The sequence below is a fragment of the Hylobates moloch genome, unplaced genomic scaffold, assembly GCF_009828535.3.
Source record: "Hylobates moloch isolate HMO894 unplaced genomic scaffold, HMol_V3 SCAFFOLD_10, whole genome shotgun sequence".
NCBI classification, from domain to species: Eukaryota; Metazoa; Chordata; class Mammalia; order Primates; family Hylobatidae; genus Hylobates; species Hylobates moloch.
This window is the reverse complement of record NW_026652285.1, coordinates 18,736,819-18,764,608: the sequence shown is the minus strand read 5'-3', so window position 1 is coordinate 18,764,608 and position 27,790 is coordinate 18,736,819. Positions and strand designations below refer to the sequence as shown.

The window sequence follows — 27,790 nt, the reverse complement described above, 5'->3', positions numbered from 1 at the left end:
CCAGGCGCAGTGGCTCACGCTTGTAATTCTAGCACTTTGGGAGGCTGCGGCGGGTGGATCACCTGAGGTCAGGAGTTCGAGGTCAGCCTGACCAACATGATGAAACTCCGTCTCTATTAAAAATACAAAAATTAGCCAGGTGTGGTGGTGGGTGCTGTAATCCTAGCTACTTGGGAGGCTGAGACAGGAGAATTGCTTGAACCCAGGAGGAGGTTGCAGTGAGCCAAGGTTGCAGTAAGCCGAGATCTCGCCACTGCACTCCAGCCTGAGCGACACAGCAAGACTCTGCCTCAAAAAAAAAAAAAAAAAAAAAAAAGAGAGAGTTGCCCAGTAACATCCCTGTGGGCTAATACTGAGCACTATTAGCTTTGAACAAATTGAGCAAGAAGGGAGAAAAGGTAAGATAACCCCTGTTGTTAAAAATGCTTTTCAGTGGGAGAAAACCTATCAAATATTTATCGACTGCTTACTGTTTTGAGCACATTTCAAAGATCAATAGAATGATTCTGAATGCCTCTACATTCTAGAGTTGAGAGAAAGGCCACTTATATTGACCCCAAAGATTCTTTCTAACATCTAAAACAAATCATTCACTCAACAAACATGTTCTGAGTACCTATAATGTGCTAGGCACTTTTCCAAGTGCTAGGCAGATACAGCAGTAAATAAACCTCATAGAATTTATGTTCTTAGGGAAGAGTCTAGAGGCAACTAAATACAGCAAATGACAGTATTTTAGAAGCATTGTTAAGAGCTATCTTTACATGTTTAGACCATGATAAGTATTATGGAGGAAAATAAAGCAGGAAAAGGAAATAAGATACATGTAACTCATTTCTATTCATTGCAGGCGGCCTGTTTCATGATGAGTAGATTTCATAAGGTAACAAAAGATCTTTTATCATTAATATTATGAATATTTCATTTTAAAATATGCAGAACATAACTTCAAATATTCTTAAAAGTTAATAATTAGCTCATATCCACTCAGCACATATTATTGTTTATATTTATCTCTTATTCGATGACAAGTTCTTGGTCAAGAGCATATCTATAATTAATTTACACCAGGCCTTTGTAGCTAAACATAATGCATTTTTGTAGACTACGCTATAAAGTGATTTTAAAGAAGGAACAGTGTGCTTGTTTTGTTTTGTTTTTCTATAAGTGAAACCCTACTAAATTGGAAAGCCTCTAACATGAACCAAGACTTTCTGCTAATAGCGATTTTCAATTCTAATATGATTAGGTTCACTAGTCACGCTACTCTAAACTCACATAGCCTAAATCAAATAGAAATTAATTTTTGTCATTACTATACTAATCAAGATGACACAATGCTTCACTTTTTTTCCTATATAATTTGAAATAAAATAGTAAAAAACACACCCTTTGGGAAGAGCTCATTTCCAATTTAAAAAACCAATTTTACAAACTAAATGTATACAAATGATTACATTTTACTATACTGTGGTCGTCTAGCACTTCAATTAGGATAAGAAAGTTTATGAAATATAAACTGACATAATTTCAGCAGCATAAAGCTTACCTTCAGGCTGGTATGAGAACGCGGTTGACTCAATTCCTGAAATTTTCACTGCTCAGATCCAGGGGTCTCTCCTCCTTTCTGAGTATCAGGTGTAAGCAATCCATCTCTAGCAGGTAATGGGAAAATTCCTAATGATATAGGACGTTCTTTTCTATTTGAAGAGGGGAGAAAAAATTCGGCATTTATTTATTTTGACTTTTTATTTGCCATGACTATAAGTAATAAGCCTGGACTGTCACTGTTTTACAACCGTCACTCAAAAATGACACTGTCTGCCCATCCGAATAAAACAGACTTACCAAAGAGGAAGGACAGTCTCAGTTTAGTTAGCCTCAGGAAATTAGCCTCACGAAATCAACTAAGAAAAGTGGTAAGGTGGGGTGGAGCCAAGATGGCCGAATAGGAACAGCTCCGGTCTACAGCTCCCAGCCTGAGCAACACAGAAGACGGGCGATTTCTGCATCTCCGTTTAAGGAACGCAGTTCCTCACCAGCAAAGGAACAAAGCTGGACGGAGAATGACTTTGACGAGTTGAGAGAAGAAGGCTTCAGACGATCAAACTACTCCGAGCTACGGGAGGAAATTCAAAACAATAACAAAGAAGTTAAAAACTTTGAGGCCGGGCGCGGTGGCTCACGCTTGTAATCCCAGCACTTTGGGAGGCCGAGGCGGGCGGATCACGAGGTCAGGAGATCGAGACCACAGTGAAACCCCGTCTCTACTAAAAATACAAAAAATTAGCCGGGCGTGGTGGCGGGCGCCTGTAGTCCCAGCTACTTGGAGAGGCTGAGGCAGGAGAATGGTGTGAACCCAGGAGGTGGAGCTTGCAGTGAGCCGAGATTGAGCCACTGCACTCCAGCCTGGGCGACAGAGCGAGACCCTGTCTCAAAAAAAAAAAAAACTTTGAAAAAAAATTAGAAGAATGGATAACTAGAATAACCAATGGAGAGAAGGGCTTAAAGGTGCTGATGGAGCTGAAAGCCAAGTATCGAGAACTACATGAAGATTGCAGAAGCCTCGGTAGCAGATGCGATCAACTGGAAGAAAGGCTATCAGCGATGGAAGATGAAATGAATGAAATGAAGTGAGAAGGGAAGTTTAGAGAAAAAAGAATAAAAAAGAACGAACAAAGCCTCCAAGAAATTTGGGACTATGCGAAAAGACCAAACCTACGTCTGATTGGTGTACCTGAAAATGACGGGGAGAATGGAACCAAGTTGGAAAACACTCTGCAAGATATTATCCAGGAGAACTTCCCCAATCTAGCAAGACAGGACAACATTCAGATTCAGGAAATACAGAGAATGCCACAAAGATACTCCTCGAGAAGAGCAACTCTAAGACACATAATTGTCAGATTCACCAAAGTTGAAATGAAGGAAAAAATGTTAAGGGCAGCCAGAGAGAAAGGTCGGGTTACCCACAAAGGGAAGCCCATCAGACTAACAGCTGATCTCTCAGCAGAAACTACAAGCCAGAAGAGAGTGGGGGCCGATATTCAACATTCTTAAAGAAAAGAATTTTCAACCCAGAATTTCATATCCAGCCAAACTAAGCTTCGTAAGTGAAGGAGAAATAAAATACTTTACAGACAAGCAAATGCTGAGTGATTTTGTCACCACCAGGCCTGCCCTAAAAGAGCACCTGAAGGAAGCACTAAACATGGAAAGGAACAACCGGTACCAGTCCCTGCAAAAACATGCCAAATTGTAAAGACCATCGAGGCTAGGAAGAAACTGCATCAACTAATGAGCAAAATAACCAACTAATATCATAATGACAGGATCAAATTCACACATAACAATATTAACTTTAAATGTAAGTGGGCTAAATGCTCCAATTAAAAGACACAGACTGGCAAACTGGATAAGGAGTCAAGACCCATCAGTGTGCTGTATTCAGGAAACCCATCTCACGTGCAGAGATACACATAGACTCAAAATAAAGGGATGGAGGAAGATCTATCAAGCAAATGGAAAACAAAAAAAGGCAGGGATTGCAATCCTAGTCTCTGATAAAATAGACTTTAAACCAACAAAGATCAAAAGAGACAAAGAAGGCCATTACAAAATGGTAAAGGGATCAATTCAACAAGAAGAGCTAACTATCCTAAATATATATGCACCCAACACAGGAGCACCCAGATTCATAAAGCAAGTCCTGAGTGACCTACAAAGGGACTTAAACTCCCACACAATAATAATGGGAGATTTTAACATGCCACTGTCAACATTAGACAGGTCGATGAGACAGAAAGTTAACATGGATATCCAGGAATTGAACTCAGCTCTGCACAAAGTGGACCTAATACACATCTACAGAACTCTCCACCCCAAATCAACAGAATATACATTTTTTTCAGCACCACACCACACCTATTCCAAAATTGACCACATAGTTGGAAGTAAAGCTCTCCTCAGCAAATGTAAAAGAACAGAAATTATAACAAACTCTCTCTCAGACCACAGTGCTATCAAACTAGAACTCAGGATTAAGAAACCCACTCAAAACTGCTCAACTACATGGAAACTGAACAACCTGCTCCTGAATGACTATTGGGTACATAATGAAATGAAGGCAGAAATAAAGATGTTCTTTGAAACCAACGAGAACAAAGACACAACATACCAGAATCTCTGGGACACATTCAAAGCAGTGTGTAGAGGGAAATTTATAGCACTAAATGCCCACAAGAGAAAGCAGGAAAGATCCAAAATTGACACCCTAACATCACAATTAAAAGAACTAGAAAAGCAAGAGCAAACACATTCAAAAGCTAGCAGAAGGCTAGAAATAACTAAAATCAGAGCAGAACTGAAGGAAATAGAGACACAAAAAACCCTTCAAAAAATTAATGAATCCAGGAGCTGGTTTTTTGAAAAGATCAACAAAATTGATAGGCCGCTAGCAAGACTAATAAAGAGGAAAAGAGAGAAGAATGAAATAGATGCAATAAAAAATGAAAAAGGGGATATCACCACCCATCCCACAGAAATACAATCTACCTTCAGAGACTATTACAAACACCTCTATGCAAATAAACTAGAAAATCTAGAAGAAATGGATAAATTCCTCGACAAATACACCCTCCCAAGACTAAGCCAGGAAGAAGTTGAATCTCTGAATAGACCAATAACAGGCTCTGAAATTGTGGCAATAATCAATAGCTTACCAACCAAAAAGAGTCCAGGACCTGATGGATTCACAGCCGAATTCTACCAGAGGTAGAAGGAGGAACTGGTACCATTCCTTCTGAAACTATTCCAATCGGTAGAAAAAGAGGGAATCCTCCCTAATACATTTTATGAGGCCAGCATCATCCTGATACCAAAGCCTGGCAGAGACATAACCAAAAAAGATAATTTCAGACCAATATCCTTGATGAACATTGATGCAAAAATCCTCAATAAAATACTGGCAAACCGAATCCAGCAGCACATCAAAAAGCTTATACACCATTTTCAAGTGGGCTTCATCCCTGGGATACAAGGCTGGTTCAACATACGCAAATCAATAAATGTAATCCAGCATATAAACAGAATCAAAGACAAAAACCACATGATTATCTCAATAGATGCAGAAATGGCCTTTGACAAAATTCAACAACCCTTCATGCTAAAAACTCTCAATAAATTAGGTATTGATGGGATGTATCTCAAAATAATAAGAGCTATCTATGACAAGCCCATAGCCAATATCATACTGAATGGGCAAAAACTGGAAGCATTCCCTTTGAAAACTGGCACAAGACAGGGATGCCCTCTCTCACCACTCCTATTCAACATAGTGCTGGAAGTTCTGGCTAGGGCAATCAGGCAGGAGAAGGAAGTAAAGGGTATTCAATTAGGAAAAGAGGAAGTCAAATTGTCCCTGTTTGCAGATGACATGATTGTATATCTATAAAACCCCATCGTCTCAGCCCAAAATCTCCTTAAGCTGATTAGCAACTTCAGCAAAGTCTCAGGATACAAAATCAATGTACAAAAATCACAAGCATTCTTGTATACCAATTACAGACAGAGAGCCAAATCATGAGTGAACTCCCATTCACAATTGCTACAAAGAGAGTAAAATACCTAGGAATACAACTTACAAGGGATGTGAAGGACCTCTTCAAGGAGAGCTACAAACCACTGCTCAATGAAATAAAAGAGGATACAAACAAATGGAAGAACATTCCATGCTCATGGGTTGGAAGAATCAATATCGTGAAAATGGCCATACTGCCCAAGGTAATTTATAGATTCAATGCCATCCCCATCAAGCTACCAATGACTTTCTTCATAGAATTGGAAAAAACTACTTTCAAGTTCATATGGAACCAAAAAAGAGCCCTCATCACCAAGTCAATCCTAAGCCAAAAGAACAAAGCTGGACGCATCACACTACCTGACTTCAAACTACACTACAAGGCTACAGTAACCAAAACAGCATGGTACTGGTACCACAACAGAGATGTAGATCAATGGAACAGAACAGAGCCCTCAGAAATGATGCCGCATATCTACAACTATCTGATCTTTGACAAACCTGACAAAAACAAGAAATGGGGAAAGGATTCCCTATTTAATAAATGGTGCTGGGAAAACTGGCTAGCCATATGTAGAAAGCTGAAACTGGATCCCTTCCTTACACCTTATACAAAAATTAATTCAAGATGGATTAAAGACTTAAATGTTAGACCTAAAACCATTAAAATCCTACAAGAAAACCTAGGCAATACCATTCAGGACATAGGCGTGGGCAAGGACTTCATGTCTAAAACACCAAAAGCAATGGCAACAAAAGCCAAAATTGACAAATGGGATCTAATTAAACTAAAGAGCTCCTGCACAGCAAAAGAAACTACCATCAGAGTGAACAGACAACCTACAGAATGGGAGAAAATTTTTGCAACCTACTCATCTGACAAAGGGCTAATATCCAGAATCTACAATGAACTCAAACAAATTTACAAGAAAAAATCAAACAACCCCATCGAAAAGTGGGTGAAGGACAGGAACAGACACTTCTCAAAAGAAGACATTTATGCAGCCAAAAAACACATGAAAAAATGCTCATCATCACTGGCCATAAGAGAAATGCAAATCAAAACCACAGTGAGATACCATCTCACACCAGTTAGAATGGCCATCATTAAAAAGTCAGGAAACAACAGGTGCTGGAGAGGATGTGGAGAAATAGGAACACTTTTACACTGTTGGTGGGACTGTAAACTGGTTCAACTATTGTGGAAGTCAGTGTGGCAATTCCTCAGGGATCTAGAACTAGAAATACCATTTGACCCAGCCATCCCATTACTGGGTATATACCCAAAGGACTATAAATCAAGTAACAAAGGGTTCTTCTCACATAATTATTTAGATTTAAACTATAAGTTGATTATGAATTTAAGATTATTTCCCTGAATACTCACCAAGATAGAATAAAATAATCACTAGAAATCAAGAAAAGAGGAAAATTTATAGCACTAATGTCCACATCAAAAAGCTAGAAAGGGCCGGGCATGGTGGCTCATGCCTGTAATTTCAGCATTTTGGGGGGCTGGGGCAGGCAGATCACTCGAGGCCCGGTGTTCAAGACCAGCCTGGCCAACAAAGCAAAACCCTATCTCTACAAAAAAATACAAAAATTAGCTGGGTGTGGTGATGCACATCTGTAATCCCAGCTACTCAGGAGGCTGAGACAGCAGAAATGACTTAAAACCGAGAAGTGGAGGTTGCAGTGAGCCGAGATCATGCCACTGTACTCCAGGTGGGCAACAGAGTGAGACTCTGCCACAAGGAAAAAAAAAGAAAAACTAGAAAAATCTAAAGTTAACAGACTAACATCTTGATTAAAAGAACAGGAAAACCAAGTGAAAATGAACCTGAAAGCTAGCAGAAAACAAGAAATAACCAAGATCAGAGTAGAGCTGAAGGAGATAGAGACACTGAAAACTCTTCCAAAAAAAAAAAAAATAAATAAAAATAAAAAACAACAAACAAAAAACTCAACCAATCCAGGAGCTGTTTTTATGAAAAAAAATTAATAAACAAGATGGAACACTAGCTAGGCAAATACATAAGAAAAGAAAGAAGAACCAAACACAATTAGAAATAATAAGTGAGATATCATCACTGATCCCATGGAAATACGAAAAACCGTCAGAGAATACTATAAACACCTCTATGCACATAAACCAGAAAATCTAGAAGAAATAGACAATTTCTTTGCAAAATAAACCCTCACAAGACTGAACCCTGAATAGATCAATAATGTATTCTGAAATTGAGGCAGTAATAACTAGCCTATCAAGCAAGCTGAATTTGACCAGAGGTACAAAGAGGAGATGGTACCTTTTCTCCTAAAACTATGCAAAAAAAATTGAAGACAAAGAAGTTCTCTCTAACTCATTCTTTCAGGCCAGCATCATCTTGATACCAAAACCTAACATAGATACTACAACAACAACAACAACAAAACATCATGCCAATATCTTTGATGAACACCGTGCAAAAATCTTCAATAACATACTGGCAAACCAAATCCAGCAGCACATTAAAAAGTGCATCCACCACTATGGAACTGGCTTTGTCCCGAGGATGCAAGGTTTGTTCAACACATGCAAATCAATAAATGTGACTCATCACATAAAGAGAACTAAATTAAAAAACCACATGATTATCTCAACAGATGCAGAAAAAGCATCCAATAAAATTCAACATTCCTTCACGTTTAAAATTCTCAATAAACTAGGAAGTGAAGAAACATACCTCAAAATAACAAGAGCCATATACAACAAACCCACAGCCAATGTCATACTGAATGTGCAGAAGCTGGAAACATTCCCCCTGAAAACTGGCACAAGAAAAGGATACCCTCTCTCCCCACTCCCATTCGACATAGTATTGGAAAACTTGGCCAGGAAAATCAGGCCAGAGGAAGAAATAAAGAGTATTCTAATAGAAAGAGAGGAAGTCAAATTATCATTGTTTGCAGATGACCTGATCCTATATCTAGAGAGTCTCATCGTCTCAGCCCCAAAGATTCTTAAGGTGATAAGCAACAGTAGCTAAATCTCAGGATATAAAATCAATGTGCAAAAGTAGCTAGCGTTCCCATACACAAACAACAAGCAAGCAGGGAGACAAATCATGAATGAACTTTCATTCACATTTGCTACAAAGAGAAAAAAATACCTAGGAATACAGCTAAGAAGGAAAGTGAAGGACCTCTTCAAGGATAACTACAAACAACTGCTTAGAGAAATCAGAGTGAACACAAAACAAATGTAGAAACATTCCATGCTCATGGAGAGGAAGAACCAGTATCATGAATATGAACATATTTTCCTAAGTAATTTATAGATTCAATGCTATTCCCATTGAATTACTGACATTCTTCAGAGAATAAGAAAAAAAAAAAACATTTAAAATTCATATGGAACCAAAAAAGAGCCCAAATATCCAAGCCAACCTTAAGAAAAAAAAAAAAAGCTGAAAGTGTCACCCTACCTAACTTCACACCATACTAGAAGAGTACAGTAACCAAAACAGCATGGTACTGGTATAGAAACAGACACATAGACAAATGAAACAAAATAGAGAGCCTAGAAATAAAGCCACAAACCTACAACAACCTGATCTTTGACAAAGTCAACAAAAACAAGGAATTAGGGAAATGTCTCCCTATTCAATAAATGGTGCTAGGAGAACTGGCTAGCCATGTGCAGAGATTTAAAACTGGAACCCTTCCTAACACCATATACAACAATTAACTCAAGATGGATTAAAGACGTAAATGTAAAAGCCAAAACTATAAAAACCTTAGAAGAAAAAAATCTAGATAATACCATTCAGGATACAGGCATGAGGAAAGGTATGATGACAAAAAGGCCAAAAGCAATAGCAACAAAAGCAAAAATTGACTAATGGGGTCTAATTAAACTAAACAGCTTCCGCAGAGCCAAAGAAACTATCATCAGAGCAGAGAACCTAGAGAATGGGAGAAAAATTTTCAACCTATCCATCTGACAAATGTCTACTACCCAGAATCTAGGAGGGACTTAAAATTTACAAGAGAAAATCAAACAACCCCATTAAAAAGTGGTCAAAGGACATGAACAGACATATCTCAAAAGAAGACATACATGTGCCCAACAAACATGAAAAGCTCAACATCACTGATAACTGGATAAATACAAATCAAAACCACAATGAGATACCATCTCACACCAATTACAATGGCTACTAATAAAAGGTAAAAAAAAAAAAAAGATGCTGGTGAGGTTGTGGAGAAAACGGAACACTTTTACACTGTTGGTGGGAGTGTAAATTATTTCAAGCATTGTAGAAGAGTGTGGAGATTCATCAAAGACCTAGAGGCAGAAATACCGTTTGACCCAGCAATACTATTACTGGTTATACACTCAAAGGAATATAAATCTATTTTGAATATACATGTATACATATGTTCATTGCAGCACTATTTACAATAGCAATGTCATGTAATCAATCTACATGCCCATCAATGATAGACTGGATAAAGAAAATGTGGTACACATGCACCATGGAATACTATGAAGCCGTAAAATGTAATGAGATGACGTCCCTTTTAGGAATATGTGTGGAGTTTGAAGCCATTACTCCCGGCAAACTAACGCAGGAACAGAAAACCAAACACCACTTATTATTCTAACTTATTAGCTGAAACAGATCAATGAGAACACATGGACACATCAAGAAGAACAATACACACTGGACACCTGTTTCATGGCATGGGGGAGGGGAAGGAGAGCATCAGGAAGAATAGCTGCGGATGCTGGGCTTAGTACCTGGGTGATGAGATGATTTGTGCAGTAAAGCACAGTGGCACATATTTATCTATGTAAGAGACCTGCATATCCTGCACATGGACTGCTAAACTTAAAATAAAAGTTGAAAAAAATATTTATCACATATGGACCTCTGAACTTAAAATAAAAGTTGAAAAAAAATGAGAATCTGGTGGATTCTCTATGTTAGACCCAAACTGAAGATCCTGAAGCTCCCGCTGGGGGAATCAGGGCTGGGGGCACCCTGGGGAGCTGCTGCCAAGGCCATCCACCCTCCCTACAGGCTGCCTCCCTTCCCGCCCGGTGATGGAAAGGAGAGGGGGAATGTGAACAGCTGTGGAAGTCAGACTCTTGGGAACTGAATCAGGCCCCAGCCCATGCCCTCCAGCCCAGTCCAGCCGGCGTGCCTGCCAGTCTTCCCACCCAGCCAGCCCAGCCCTCAGGATTGTTAGATGGAACATGGCTCCATCATCACCCAGGCATGGAGGGAAGATGCCCTGGTCCTTACCAAGCAAGGCCTGGTTTCCAAAGTGCTCTCTGAAGAGGCCTCATGTTTGTCACATCTTAGAACTAAGATTCCTTTCTGCTGTTCTTGCACCCAGCATGTTGGCCAGTCATGCTGCTGACTAAGTTCCTTTCTGCTGTTCTTGCACCCAGCATGTTGGCCAGTCAAGTTCCCCTGCTGAGCTCTCCACACATAAGGAGGACGTCAACACCATTGCTAAGTCGGATCAGATCCAGGGTCTCCAGTATTAGATCCCAGTTTTATCAGATCCCAGGAACCTGCCTGCTCCCAGAGGTGACAGAAAAATCAAGGAAGGATCTGTATGGTCACTGACCTGGATGAAACCCTTGTGCATAGCTCCTTTAAGCCAATCAGCAATGCTGACTGCCTACTGCCTGCCTGTAGAGATTGAGGGGACCACGTGCCAGATCCATTTGCTCATGAGGCCTTATATGGATGAGTTCCTGAGATGACTGAAGGAACTGTTTAAATGTGTTTTCTTCATTGCTGTCTTCATTCCCGCCTGAACAAGTATGCAGATCCTGTTGAGAGGTGACAGCGTGCTGGCAGTCCTCACAGCCCACGCTTGCTCTTGGGGCCTCCTCTGCCTGGACTCCCACTTTGGCGGCACTTGAGAAGCCCTTCAGCCCGCCGCTGCACTGTGGGAGCCACTTTCTGGGCTGGCCAAGGCCAGAGCCAGCTCCCTCAGCTTGCGAGGAGGTGTGGAGGGAGAGGCACAGTCGGGAACCGGGGCTGCACGTGATGCTTGCAGGCCAGCTGGAGTTCCAGGTGGGCGTGGGCTCGGTGGACCCCGCACTTGGAGTGGCTGGCTGGCCCCACCGGCCCTGGGTGGTGAGAGGCTTAGCACCTGGGCCAGCAGCTGCTGTGCTCAATTCCTTGCTGGGCCTTAGCTGCCTTCCCGCGGGGCAGGGCTTGGGACCTGCAGCCTGCCATGCCTGAGCCTCCCCAACAAGCACCACCCCCTGCTCCAGGGCACCCAGTCCCATCAACCACCCAAGGGCTGAGGAGTGCGGGAGCACAGCACGGGACTGGCAGGCAGCTCCACCTGCAGACCCTGTGCGGGATCCACTGGGTGAAGCCAGCTGGGCTCCTGAGTCTTGTGGGGACATGGAGAACCTTTATGTCTAGCTAAGGGATTGTAAATACACCAATCAGCACTCTGTATCTAGCTCAAGGTTTGTAAACACACCAATCAGCACCCTGTGTCTAGCTCAGGGTTTGTGAATGCACCAGTCAACACTCTGTATCTAGCTACTTTGGCGGGGACATGGAGAACCTTTGTGTGTAGCTCAGGGATTGTAAACGCACCAATCAGCGCCCTGTTAAAACAGACCATTTGGCTCTGCCAATCAGCAGGATGTGGGTGGAGCCAGATAAGAGAATAAAAGCAGGCTGTCCAAGCCAGCAGTGGCAACCCACTCGGGTCCCCTTCCACACTGTGGAAGCTTTGTTCTTTTGCTGTTTGCAATAAATCTTGCTGCTGCTCACTCTTTGGGTGCACCCTGCCTTTATGAGCTATAACACTCACCGCGAAGGTCTGTAGCTTCACTCCTGAAGCCAGCGAGACCACAAACCCACCAGGAGGAACGAACAACTCCAGACGCACTGCCTTAAGAGCTGTAACACTCACTGCGAACGTATGCAGCTTCACTCCTGAGCCAGCAAGACCACAAACCCACCAGAAGGAAGAAACTCCGAACACATCCGAATGTCAGAAGGAAAAAACTCCAGACATGCTGCCTTTAAGAACTGTAGCACTCACTGCGAGGGTCCGCGGCTTCATTCTTGAAGTCAGTGAGACCGAGAACCCACCAATTCCGGACACACTGTGACGGGTATGCTGGACCAGTGTGGGGTGTTCTGGGGTTGCCTAGCCCATGAGTCGTGTTTGTTCCACCAGGGCTGCTATGTCAATGACCACAGCCATCTGGGGAGGGGTCTGAGGAAAACTCTTATCCTGGACAACTCGCCTGCTTCTTACATCTTCCACCCAGAGAATGCAGAGCCTGTGCAGTCCTGGTTTGATAACATTCCAGACAGCACCTGCTGCACCTGATATCAATCTTCGAGGAGATGAGTGGAGCAGAGGGTGTCTACACTAGCCTTGGGCAGCAGTGGGCCCTTAGTCTTCCCTGCTTCCCAGCAATGGCCATCACAGTAGGGGACTTTCCCACACTGTGCCTTTATGATCAGCCTGAAAGAGTGAAGGCTGGAACACATACCCATATAAGCCTGGAAAGAGTGAGAAATGATTGAAAAGAGCTTTAGGACAGCTTCGATGCTGAGTGGGTGAATGTCAGACCAAGGATACCCAGAGCTACCTGCCATCAAGTTGTTGGGTTCCCGAGATGTGGTTGTGAGGGAAAGAAAGAGAGCATGCATGTTTTGACATGAACTGTGGCCCCAAGCATATAGTGTTTCAGTGGGGGAGAAGCTGAAAGACAACGACTCTTCCCAAGCTAGCTTGTCTCCTCTCCTGTCACCCTATGAGCCCCTGAGCTCCATAGGGATGAAGACTATTGAAGGCTCCATTGCAAACCTGGTCTTTCCTCATTGCTGCAAGGCCTATGCCAAGGAGAAAGGAAGGGTATGCCTTTGCGTGTTCCAGACACACATCTTTCTGAAATATTTCTCCAGCCAGTTGTTGCAGACAAAAGACGACATTTCTGGGAAGATGGGGACTTATGTCCAGACCAGTAGCCAAGCCATCAGGTCTTGTGGCCCAAAGACTATGCTTGCTTAAGTCCAGCCAAGTGCCTGGGATGGATACTTTCTGCATCTCCCCAAGGCTCACCACTTAGCCATAGCCCCAAACCTGTGGGGAAGGAAGTTGTCTCCCCGCCCTGCAAGAGGACAAATAACTGATTTCTGTTCTTTTGACTCTGTTTTAAAATTCTCTTAAAAAAAAAAAAAATAGCCTATCTGAAACTGAAAAAAAAAAAAAGAAAAACAAGAAAAAAGATATCATACTTACATAGGTGAAAAACATATAGATATATCTATAAGCAACAAACACAGCTAATTCACACATATATTAAACATCACATTGAGATAAAGTGTACCGAGCTAAAAATTATCATTCAACTCATATCAAGCTTTAAAAGCAAAAATACAGTTAACTAATCTGAGAAAACATAACCCCCAAGAAAATAAACACAATAACAAGGAACTGAAAATCAGAAGAGAGATTTTAATGCATAAAATCCTGAATACAACATAGATTTACAATGAAAAATAACTCTTTTTTTTTTTGAGACAGAGTCTTGCCTTGTCACCCAGGCTGGAGTGCAGTGGCACGATCTCGGCTCTACCTAGTGTGTTCACGCCATTCTCTTGTCTCAGCCTCCAGAGTAGCTGGGAATACAGGCGCCCGCCACTATGCCTGGCTAATGTTTTGTATATTCAGTAAAGACGGGGTTTCACCATGTTAGGATGGTCTCGATCTCCTGACCTCGTGATCCACCCGCCTTGGCCTCCCAAAGTGCTGGGATTACAGGCATGAGCCACCACATCCGGCCGAAAAATAACTCTTTAGATATCTACAGCATTCAACTGTGTGCACTCATGAAAAGCAGACATTTAAAGTCATTGGAATTTAATAAATTGCAGTAAAATTATACAGAAAATACATTTCAATCATTAACAATAGGCTCTAATGAGAAGAATTTAATAAATAATCATTAAAAAGACAGGAGAATTTTATTATGTTCTCAATATGTTGCTGCTCTTCTTGCCACAAAATATAATAAAACCATATGACTACAATATAGCTTTCAGGAGCTAAAAAAGCCTTCTATTTTCAAATAAAAGAACAATATGAATTTTGCAAAATACGATGAGCATTACTGAAGTATAAAGTAAATATCTGGAATTAACATATACCATCATTTAGATACAGACTAAGAAAAAGAATATAAATGTTAATGATTCCTTTCTGCCTACAGTGAGCTTAAAATTATAACCAAAAATTTTAATAAATATGTAGCACCTCCAAGAAATTTTATTAATAGCTTACATAATGTGTAAATTTGAGTAATTTATTTTAGAATTTTTGAAGCTAAAAATCACCAGCTTGACATTCACTTCAGAAAGTGAAAGGTAAAGGAGAGTAACATAAGCAAGATGACAGAATGGGAGGTTCTGCATCCACATCCCCCACAACATAATGCAGCTGCCACAGCAAACATAAGTGCATTCATGAAAGCCTTGGAATCCATTTCAGAGTTTGTGACACCCAGCTGGAGGCAGAGACCAAGGAAGACATCTTCAGAGGGTGAGCACTTGACCAAGAGGCAAGCTTGCCAATCATGGTCTCAGCTTCAAAAGAGAATACAGCCACATCTTACTGTAGACTTGGCTATAACTCATTTGACCTTGGTCCTGACACTGCAGCAATCTGCCAGAAACACAAGAGAATTCATACTCGGCCGGGCACGGTGGCTCACGCTTGTTGTAATCCCAGCACTTTGGGAGGCTGAGGCGGGTGGATCACGAGGTCAGGAGATCGAGATCACGGTGAAACCCCGTCTCTACTAAAAAGACAAAAAATTAGCCGGGTGTGGTGGCAGGAGCCTGTAGTCCCAGCTACTCAGAGAGGCTGAGGCAGGAGAATGGCGTGAACCCGGGAGGCGGAGCTTGCAGTGAGCCGAGATTGCGCCACTGCACCCCAGCCTGGGTGACAGAGCAAGACTCTGTCTCAAAAAAAAAAAAAAAAAGAGAATTCATACTCACCTGAGACTTAGGTGACAGGCCTGCAGAACTTGGTTCTCTCTGTAGTCCCTGAATCAGGCAAAACACACCTTCTTTCCTTCTCCAGCCATGATCTGGAAGAAATCTTCACATTGCTATGATGAAATGATAACTAACAATATGAAAAATGCTAAAGTATTAATGTCACTAAAAATGGTAAATACATACTGAAATTCAGAATACTTTAAATTGTTATCATGTTAAACTAAACAATTAAAATACAAGATGTTTTACATAAGTCTCATGATAACCACTAGGAAAAAAAATGTGGTAAAGAAAAAGAGAAAGTAATTAAAGCATACACAAACAACGAAAATTAAACGTTGGATATGGCGGCTCCTGCTTATAATTCCAACACTTTGGGGGGCCAAGGTGGAAGAATCATAAGCTCCTCGGGTGTTGTGGTATGTGTCTGTAGTCCAAGCTACTTGGGTGGCTAAGGTGGGAGGATTGCTTGAGCCCCGGAGGTTGAGGCTACAATGAGCTGTGATATGCCACTGCACTTCAGTCTGAGCAAGAAAGCATAACTTTGTCTCAACAAAAATTAACAATACCACAGGAAGGACAGAACCAGAAAAAAAAAGAAGCAAATTTAAAATGGACAGAAAACTACAAATTTACAATAGTAACTGCTTACCTATCACTACCTTACAAATAAAAAGATTAAATTATCTACTAAAGAGATACTGCTGTAGACTGAATGTCATCTCCAAAATTTAGGATAAAATTTAATAGCCACTGTGTTAGAATTAAGAGGTGGAACATTTAAAAATTAATTAAGCTATAAGAACTCTGCCCTCATGAATGGATTAATGTTCTTGTTATGGGGATGGGCTAATTATAACAAGAATGGATCTGTTATATATTAAAAAAAAGCTCTCTCTCCCTCACATCTTTGGCCATGTTATTATCCAGCAACTAAACTTTCAACAGATACCAGTATCATGTTGTTTTGCCTTCCCAGCCTCCAGAATCATGAGTCAAATAAAATTCTATGCTTTATTAATTACCAGTCTGTGATACTTCTGTTATAGCAGCCAAAAGAGACTAAAGCAGACAGAGTGGATAAATGAATCTTTTAAACCTCATAATATGCTGCTTACAGGAGACTCAATTATGAATTAAGAGCATGGGCTAAAAGTGAAAGGATAGAAAATGATATTCCATGCAAATAATAATCAAAGGAGTGTAATGGTAGTTATGCTTAAATTAGACAAAATAGACTTTCTAGCAATGTCTCTCACAAGCATGAAATGAGTTTACCATACAATAATAATAGAGGTTAATTTGTCAAGAGAATATAGCTATATATATTTACGCATCCAAAAGGGAGGCTTCTAAATATAAAAAGCAAATATTGCCAGAACTGTAGGGAGAAGTAGAAAGAAATCCAATAATAGAAAACTTTAATGAAATGTATAATAAAGGGCAAATAGTTAACAGCATTGTAAATTGGCAAGGGAAAACTGGTCTCATGTGTTGCATTTGAGAATGCAGCAAAGAAAGTGGGAACTGATAATTTTACTGCAAGCCTCAGTTAGGCTGAAAAACAGGGTGGTCGATTAGAGGTTCCACTTGCCATACATTAAAAAAACACAGGAGAAAACCAGTCCTCCTCTGGAGTTTTAAAATAATTAAAGAGCAGAAAATTAGTCTAAAGTGGCTCTAGTGCCCTTTGTTCATAGGTTAAAAAAAAAAAAATCTAAAACCTAACTCAAATACATTTCCTATAAATCACTATCTTAGCCTGAAACAAAATGCAGGTTTAACCAATGACAAACATGCAATTAACCTCTGAATATGTAATCAGAAAATTTCCATCTGGATGGTTCAAATAAGGCGACTACATAACTGGAACCAATTCTTGAATTTGGGTTGCTTTCTCATTCATCTTATAAAAGCCTTTCCTTTATGCCCCTGTGGTGGACCACAAATCATGGCTGGGTGCTTTCCATTTCACCAATCACTGTTTGTTCACATAAACTGGTTAACTTTTTAACATAGACTCCCGTTAATTTTTAACAAGAGAGACTGGGGACCTCACGGGCCGCAGCTCCTCTCACGCAAACACCCAGTCGCGGTTTTTCCCTGATGACCCACCTGGCATCCCTGAACAATCTGGGAAATACTCAGGGCTGTGGGCCCAGAGCAGGGCGCTGCCCAGGGACAGGACCGGACGGGAGGGGCGGGACGTGGGGGGTCCCCGCTGCTGGCTCAGCGGCCATCTTGCAGCCACAGGGGACTGAGGGCCAAGCCTCGGGAGACTTGGAGCTAACCGTGGGGAGGCCGGCCCTGCCGGTTTCACAGCCTGCTCTCCTTTCTCTGGATGCCGAACCCCGCATACTCACCATTTCCCAGCTTCCAGGATGTCCTGGCACCTTAACTATGCGTCCCCAAGGACCTACAGATCACAGGGCAACAGAGGCTGGCAGAGAGTAGCCCGGGGCTCCCAAAGTGGAGGAGGCGAAAGAGGAGACGGATCCCAAGCTCCTGTGCCAGCGCCAGCGAGAGACAAAGACCCCGCCAAATGCCGGAAGCCACGCCCTCCTTCCCTCGCCTCTCCAACTGCGCGCCTGATTGGGCGGTTCCCACATCAGTGTCACTGATTGGATAAAACTCCGGGACGCACCCACCCCCGCCTGGGAGAAAAGTGAAAGCCCATGGTGGGGGATGTGGAGAAACGTGAGTATGGCTCCAGCAACTCAGTGAGACTTGGTTTTCCATCTTGAAGAATTGCCCATCCACACTGAAACCGTAGCCTAACAAATGCCAGTTCTCACACTACACTTGCTGGGATACCAGTATGTAGCCTTTTGAAAAAAATAAAATCTTTCACCTAAGAGAAGGACAAGAGAAAAGGAGGGTTTCACATCTAAAGCCTTCATTTTCTTTATGAATCAACAGCCACTTGTCATTTGAGTTGTCCAAAGGTGACTGACAGCACTAATACACTTAATGAATCAACCAGGAAAAATGGACCTCTCAGGTGAGGAGGAGGCACAATAGTAAAAAAACCCAATCCATTCTCAGCTTTGCCTGGTGCTTGCATCCCAAGAAGTGGTGTTAGCCATGTGAACCGTGTTCACTGGACAACGCCAGAGGAAAGAATATTTAGTACAACACAACTATGAGGCTGCAAATCAAACTGGTAGTGGGAGCATGAATGAGGCTTCAGTGGCCGAGACACCGGTGGCTACCCTTGGGTGTCACTTAAACCTTCAAGGTGAAGGACTTTTTTTCCCCAATTGGCTCAGAGAAACTAATAAACATTAAAATTGAGATTAGTTTTTCTTTGCGAAATTTCTAAGACATAGAGGACTCTCTAACACTCCAAAAGACATTCAGCTATACATGCACCTGAGGATCTGGCTGCTCTGTAGAGGGATGGCAGAGCAGCAGCCACTAGCTTTAGTAGCTTTAAGCTCCTCCTCTCATAGGGACAGGCCACCCCCACACAACCCCCCTAACTTCATAGGCTCTGGCTGTCAGGTGCACCTGGGGACTGTCTTCCTCCCATCTCATTGGCTCTCCAAGAGAGTCCAGCTTAATCTAAAACCGACCCTAGGAAGTCAAGTTGTAGACTCTCCTCCATTCTCCCAGGGCAGTGTGACTTCTGGAGAGTGCTCCTCCATCCTCTTAACTCAACTGATGTGAAAAGAGCCGGTTCCCAGGCAGTTAGATGTTCAGTGACCTAACAGGCCCAGCATGTGCAGGGCCTGGCCTCACAGCCTGGCACCTCTCCCCTACCTGGCCTTCATGCCGGCCTTTTCTCTTCTGTCACCAATGTCAGGTGATGGTCACTTGTGCCACACTCTCATGAGCTTGGTAAGTAGCAGGGGTGTAAACCCCAACAGATTTCCTGTGACTCTAACCTTTTACCTCCCACTCAAGTGACATTATAAGCATAATTTTACATTTGATCTAATTTATGCATAATTTTTTAATAACATTTCTAACAACAGCCCTCACAACCAAATGAGTCTGGGTTACAGAACACATGGGCGAGGCTGGGGTAGCAGGTTTCTCTTACTTTATTCCAATGTGAAATGAAGATTGATGACTTAGAAACAAGACAAAGTTGTTTATCAGCTGTGGGGTTGCTACACTTGCTAGCTCATGCTCATTTCCTTTGAAACAAGGTGTCTGGACAGACCATATTCATAAGTAGCTCTTCGCAAAACCCCAGACAGAAGTCCCAGTCAGACACAGCTCCCTCAGGCGCACAGGTCGGCAACCTCCTCCTCCATGTTAGGCTGTGACAGCAAGCAAGGGAAGGAGCACAGGAAGCAGGGTACAGGGAGAGGCCTGGGACTGTGGGGATCCCAAATTGCCCCAGAGCTATTCTCTGTAGAAGGGCGCACGCACGTCTCACTCTGTCAGTGCAGTGGCTGAATCATGGGTCACTGCAGCCTCAAACTCTTAGGCTCCAGTGATGCTTTCACCTCAGCCTGTCAAGTAGCTGTGTGGTAAAAAGCCTCCTACATTTTTACTTAAAACCTGGACTTTAAGCCAGGTTAGGCCTGGGAATAGTGGCAGCAAAAGCAGCAGCCAAATGTTTACACTCCAGATGTCTACACTCATGGGCACAGACACATTCCACGCTTGCTGGAGCACAAGGGGCCTGAGAGGCAGCTGTTTCCCAGCTGCTAACTGATGTCCACACACTCCATTCACGTGTCTCCATTCAGGTCTCTGCATCGTATATTCGCTCAGCCAGTGCAAACACATCTTCTGGGGGGCATCATTAATTGCAGCACCAGACCCACTTGTTCTGTGAAGGAGTCAGGAGGAATCTGGTCAGCTCCTAATCCCCCAGGACAAAGGTGATGCCCCTTTTTCAGGACTTACATCCAGCAGCGCCATCTCTGGATGGGTTTTTCAAACACAAGCAGCATGAGGTAGCAAGCATGGTGTGACAGGCTCAGGGCCATGGGCAGCCGGCTGCTGGAGAAGCAGCACAGGGCAGGCACATCTGTGGGTGGCACCATGACAAGCCAAGGCAGCCGCAGCCCCTACCCCCAACAGCCCCAGCCCAGATGGCATTCAGATCTTCCCGGATAGTATTGAGGTTCCCAATGCCCATCACTCACCTGCTCATTAGGACGGCCTTGTTGGTTATTGAGGGACTAAGGAGAGGGGGTGGGGGATGTAGATCCAGGGTGGTCACGGACTCACAGCCAGAGTCCACCTGACTGCAGGCCAGCAAGCAAGCCCAAGCAGCTCAGCTCTAGTCACCTCTGGCTGCACTTTATATGTATACCTTACACAAAGGTAGCATAAAGAGGTCAACATTAGCTGTTGTGACATGAAAGTCTATGCCCCGTTAAGACCTTAAAATGCTGTTGTCTTAAGCCCTCTTTATTCTAATAAAATTTACAGAGATAAACACATATAAGCTAAACTACTATAAAGGAAATATTAGGATTTTTTAAACCCATAAACAGACATGAAAACAGTCACTGTTTGATTGCAGAGAAAGTGAGATTCTACAGCAGCTGGCCCCAAAACAGCCTCACAAAACCCCAGGCAGGCCAGGCAGTCTGAACACTACAAGGCCACGTGATGGTCACAGAGGATGGCAGCTCCCATGAGTATTCTCAGGCACTGTGTTCGCTTCTCACTCACAGTCTCAGATGCCTCCTCACCAATACCCTGTGAGGGGAGGCCCCGCCTCACTAGAGCACAGGAGGTTCCTGAGCTCTTCCCAGAAAATGGTCATCAAAGGGTGGAGCTGGGGCAAGCCCAGACAGAACAAGTGAGTCCCTAGGATCTCCTTAACCTTCCTCAGCTTCTCCACATGGGTCCCTGAGGGAAAGTGAGCAGCCTCATGTCCCCATTGATAGGGTTGCAGTCCTGTAGGTCTGGACTCTGTCATTTTATGCTACCTTAGGGGGTGACAGTGCAACCCCAGGCCCCTTATTTGCCATCTCTCAATGCCAGGCCAGGCCCAGAGCCCTTTGCTGACACAGCCCAGGGGATGCTCGAGGCCCACCTCGGCGCAATCGGTGAGAAGGGCAAGAAGGTGCAAGTAGACACAAATCCCCATGGACACGGCCTCAGGCATGTTCCACAGGCTCAGGGCCTCCCTGATGAGCTCACGGCCCTCCTTCAGGAAGCCTGCGGAGCACAGCCGCAGGGAGCAGTGCTCAGATGAGCATGCAGGCCCCACATCCCCCACCCCATGACACTCTTTTCCACTTTGCAGGGTTTCTGCATTGGCCAGTCGCCACTGCTTTCTGTTGAGATGTCCCAGTTGAAGTGAATGTTGAAGGCCACAGAGCTGATGGAGCTGACTGCCTTGCACATGTTGTAAATCACCTCCTGGCTCCAAGGGTCGGCTGTGGAGACACAGCTTGATGGGAGGTCACCCGACTCCACCATCAGTGGTGCTGGGTTTCCCTGATCTGCACCTTCCAGCTCCTTGCTGAGATGTCTGCATGCTTCTCTAAGGGACTGGGTCACGAGGCACCCCTGGCAAGGACCAGCTGGCAGAACAGGCTGGACACTCTCCCTCAGCCTCCCCAGAAGCCCCGCCTGTGCTGTCATCTGTGCTGAGGATCTCCGTGGTAAGATTATGGGAAATTTTTTAAAGCAAGTTTTCTTCTCTCACTTCCCTATCTTAATAACAGCACTGATAACTTTTAAGCCCTAGCAAGCTGAAACCGCAAGACACATGATCTTCTGCCTTAGAAGGGCCATGTTTGGGCAGGGTGTGCCTAGGTGAGATCTCCATGGTTGTTAGTGGAAGCGGGGAGCTGGATGGGCCTGGCCCCATAGCCTAGTGAAAAGTAGGACCCTCTCCTTCCAGAGCATGAAAGTCTGAGAGGCTGGAAAAAGGTGCTTGGGTGGCCTGCCAAGAAGCAGAAGGCTAGAAGGCCTGGAAGGAACCCCAACAGCCTTCAAGGTGCCTGAGAGGGCTGGGTTCATTCCAGCTTTCTTTGCTTTCATCCTGTTAGCAAGAAAACCTACTCAAAAATGGCAGGCAGGCCTGAGGCTGCCATTCACTCATGAGGGGCTATAGGCACGTTTAATGTGGCTCTTTCTTGAAGCAGCTGCTCAGGCCGGTTCTTGCAAAGCAGTTCCGTTATTATGCACAGGTCCCTGTTCCAGCCCCTTGTCTGCAGAGGGACTAGGGAGGGAGACAAGGGCTCAGCCTGTGCCCCACAACCTGCTCTGAGATCTCTCTTTTGTTACTTCCTCATGGACAGCCTCAAACTTCCAAATGAACAGACCAGCATGGAGCCTCCAGGAAAGTGCACAGAATTCTGTCTAGTACCCAGATGGAAGGGGGTTCCCAGTGAGGGCAGGGCCAGGCTGCATGTAGCTCTTCAGGAATGTTCTCCTCATGGTCGAACTTCAAGGTGTACATCCTCCGTGTGCATGCAGTCCATGGCAGGCTCTGCCTTGGGACCGTCCAGCTGCGCACCTGCAATGTGGTGGTGACCCTCTTGAATGGGTGGTTCTGGGCCCCATGGCAGGCAGCAGAGAGGGAGATGCTCAACCACCAAGCCCAGAGCCCTGCCACAGGCTTCTGCGAGGCCTCCACCTGCTCTGGGTTCTTGCCCTGAGAGGCTGCCCTGAAGTCAAACAGAAGCAGGCGGGCCTCTCTTCCAGGGCTGCTCTCTCCCCCACTGACAGCTCCCTAGAGGGGGACTCGGACAGCGGGGACAGATTCTTCAGGCAGAAGCACTGGAGTTTAGGCTGACCGGTTCATTCCATACCCCTACATGACATGACACAAGGCAGGGGCTGTGGGACAAAGGCATTGCCTTTTCTTCTGCCATGAGGAATGGCTTAGGAAGCAGGGGCTGGGGTTGAGAGATAGGCTGTGGGCCACAAGGAGTCGTTGAACACTGAGCAAGTGTCCTGGTTATCTGTCCACAGACCCAGAACAAGTGGCATCCCAGGAGCCTGTGAGGGGCTGGCAGAGACTTACTGGTTCCAGGAAAAGCCCCATGTGGATGTAGTAACGCTGCCTGCGGATCCTTGGCTGTAATTACAAACAGGTGCGTGAGGTCCCCATGCATCTTGCAGCTCTCAGAGAGTGGGTTCCAGCTGCTCATGGTAGGCACTTTTAGTCACTGATCATGCCTCAGGAATGGCCAAGCTTGATTAAGCCAGGCGTCTTGCTGTGAGACCCTCCACCCAACTGAGGACCCTCTTCCTTGTTCCCCCTGGCAGTTTCACCTTCCAGTTCTGGTTCTGGAGACAAGATGGCCCCTCTTGGAACCCTGGGAGAATGTGCTCAGGTGACACACAGTCGACAGGGCCCATTTCCAAGCCATTCTTCCATTTCCCACTGTTTGAGGGGCCGAGGCCGGTGATCAGCACAGGACCACCCAGGGCCAGCTGTCTGCACCTAAATGTGATGCTGGTCTGGATGTCTCAGGGCCGGAACCCTCCAGGTGAGATGGCTGGTCCTCAGCACCTGGCTTCCATGCTCCTTTTTCCTCTGTTCAATCCTGGCCCCAATGCCTCCCGCAACTCTCAGGTCACCATTGGAGAAGATGCTCAGGAAGAACAAGCAGCTGCAGTCAACCCTGTTGAAGGCGGCAGATGGGTCCAGATTCTTGAGCTGGTCTTGGACATGGTACATGTGGACGCAGGCTTTGAGCAGTGTGTGTAGCTCTTTCCGGAAGGAGGGGAAAATGGTGTTACCCGGGTCCTACACCCTAGAACGACCCATCTAGGACAGCAAATAGTTTGCAAGGTGCTATCATGTGTGATTTTAATTTTCAACTTTAGGCTTTCATTTTCAAATTCCACAAAAAACACGTAAGGTGGGGTTCTGATTTCAACACACACACACATACACACACACACATTCTCTCTCTCTTAGAAACTTCCAGTGCATTCACACTGAAAGCCAAAGTCCTCCCAGAATCTTCTGAGAACCTAAATGATCTGAATAGTTTGTCATTGCTTTTGGGAATCTGGGAAAATCTCTGCATATTTCTGGAGACCGCTGTTATGCCATTTTTAATAAATCTGTTGTGCTTCAATTCAGAAGTGTGTGAGGGGAGTTGTGGAGGAATTGGCATTTGGTTTAGAAATTCCAGGAACACCAGAGACAGATGACAACTGTTTTCTTCTTTATAATGTCAAGTCTTATGAAGGCTAAAACCTACTTCTACAAAAAAATTAGACTGAAAAACTTTATAGGCAAAAATTATCTTATTAAATAGGAAAAACTAATTACTTTGTTTTAAAATTTTCTTTTTCTTAGTAGGACCTAATCATAGAAATTTAAACTCTGTATGCCAACAACCTCTACTGTAGGATCGTTTATTGTATGTACTCATTTTACAGATTTCTTACAAAAACTTTTTCCATAAGGGAAATTAGAATATTGTTCAACATATATTGAATTCCCAATTATTACCTTATTTCTCATTTATTATTTTATGATTCTGCCTTCTTTAATATGAAGATTACTATGACTGTGTTTTCACTTTATGAATTATCATGTGTCACATTTGCCTGTAATTTCAGTTTCAGAAGTTCTAAAATAGCATGCTCAAATGTATATATTATGTATAAATTATATAATTAATAATTTATTAAAATATTTGGTTTGTATGTTTAATTGACTCTAGGCACAATGTTACTATTAGCATTTTCTTCCAGTTTTCCCATCTTTTATTTGACTAATAGTGCAATATATTTCCAATTTTTATTTTATATATCAATGTTTTACACTGTATTTACAATATTTATATTGTTGCCGTATATAAAAATGTAAGACTTTTCTATTGAAGGCCTGATTACAGCCTTACCATTTTGTGTAAGAAAAGCAGCAATGCATCAGTAGCATAATTTAAAACTTTCTGTAGTATTACTTAGATGCTTATTCCTTAAAACTTTCTCATCACAGCTATTTGTAATAAATATAATGTGTTTTCTCTAAAATGTTGTTGCCCTAACTGTATCCAAATAATTCAAAATTTATACTTTTCATGGATTCACAGGAAGAGTTGAAAATTGTAGTTACCTAGGATTCTTTTTCAGTAGGAAACTATGTTTAGTCAGGATTTTATGGATTAAAGTTTCTCTTAATTATGTTTTATAATTTTATGTTTCTGTATTTTTTAGAGTAGGCTGTCTCACATCAGTTAATTGTGTTTTTAGTTTCTACTTATTTATTATGATTTTGATTTACATTATTCAAATAAGAATTTGGGGGTTAATGTTTCTTTTAACTTTGTTTTGCAATTTTACGTTTCTGTGTTTCATGTTTTAGGGTAGGGCACCTTACATCAGTTTATTGTTTTAAGTTTTAATTTATATAATATAATTTTGAATGACAATATTCAACTCTGTACACCTTAAGACAGTGTGGGGCAAAAGTCAAATAGGAACCATCCCTATGTCTTTTGTTAATATAACGATTTAAGTGTTTGTTTGCTTATATAAATTTTGCTCCTATTTTGTTTATGACTTGTATATTTTCTTCTTGTTTGATGGCCAATAATTGATTCTGTCTAAGTGAGTAATCATGGAAATTGTCTTAATTTCAACATCTATTGTTTATATTATCTCAGTGTGAAAGAAAGATTTGTGCGATTTGAAGATAATTTTTCAAAAACTTTGTAACTCCGTCTCTTCGGGTGTTTTTTATTTATTTATTTTTTTTTTTTTGACAGAATCTCACCCTGTCGCCAAAGTGCAGTGGCACAGTCTTGGATCACTGCAACCTCCCCCTCCTAGGTTAAAGCAATTCTCCTGCTGTTGCCTCTTGAGTAACTGGCATTAAAGGTGTGCACCACCACGTCTGGTTAATTTTTGTATTTTTCATAGAGCTGGGGTTTCACCATGTTGGCCAGGCTGGTCTTGAACTCATGGCCTCAAGTAATCTGAATGTCTCAGCCTCCCAGAGTGCTAGGATTACAGGCATGAGCCATCGCTTTTGGCCCTTGGGTGTCATTTTTAATTTCGATTGTGGTAAAAATGCATAACACAAAATTTAGAATCTTTAATATTTGTTCTTATACAGTTCAGTCACGTTAAGTGTATTTACATTGTTATGCAACATATTTGTAAAACTTTTTTCTTTTGCAAAACTAAAACTCAGTACACATGAAATGACAACTACCCATTTTTCTTACCACCTGGGTCCTGATAAAAATCATTCTATTTTCTGTTTCTAAGTTTCAATACTTTAGATATTACATATAAGTAGAATCAGAGTATCTGTTTTATTGTGACTAATTTTACTTAGCATCATGTTCTCTAGATTTCTCTTTATTGTGGATGGTACAAGATTTTCTGCCTTTAAAAGCTCAGTAATATTCCATTACTTTTATATTACAAATTATGTTTATTTATTCATTCTATGAGGAAAGTTTGTGTTGCTTTCACCTATTGGCCTTTGTGAGTAATGCTGCAAAGAATATGGGTGTGCAAATAACTATCTGCTTATATGTGCGAGGTTTACGTCTGTGCTACCTTCTGTTTTATTGGAAAAATTGTCTGTCTTTATGCCAGAAACAAACTGTTTTCATTACTGTTGCTTTGTAATGTGCTTTGAAATCAGAAAAGGTGAGGTCACTAACATTGTTGTTTGTTTAAACATTTTTGGGCTCTTTATGGTCGCTTGAGATTCCATATAATTTGTTGGTTCCTTTTTCTATTTCTAAAAAAAAAAATGTTAATTTAAAAGGGATTGCATTGAATCTGTAACTCGCTTTAGGCATCATGAGCATTCTTCATAATATTAAGTCTTACAACCCTTAAACATGAGCATGCTCAAAAGTGAGTTGTTTAATTTCCATATATATGTTGCTATTTTTTGTCTCTTCTATTATTGATTTCTAGTTTTATTCCATTTTGATTAGAAATAATAGTCATTGAAAGGCTAAACCACTCTGGGAAGTGACCTCCATTATAGAACATTACAAAGATATGTGAGGGCACCGCTTCTGCCCTGATGGGCTACAGGGATGAGTTCTCTGAGATGACACATTGCAGACAAATGCAGGGAACAATATAGCCCCTTTTTCATGTAAACTCTTCCCTGTTTTTGTAGAGTATTAGTGATAGTGGTGGTTTTTAAGTCTTGGAGAGGGTCTGGCAGTACCGTGAAGCTGCCTGCTACAGACGATACCAGGATGAATAATTAAAACTATACAAACTGTAGCAACATGAATAAATA

The 27,790-nt window shown here is 42.6% G+C and overlaps 1 pseudogene; it reads left to right on the top strand.

The window, feature by feature from the left end:
* Positions 1-10,816: 10,816 nt before the first annotated feature.
* Positions 10,817-13,051, top strand: LOC116474340 (carboxy-terminal domain RNA polymerase II polypeptide A small phosphatase 2-like; annotated as a pseudogene).
* The last annotated feature ends 14,739 nt before the right edge of the window (positions 13,052-27,790 follow it).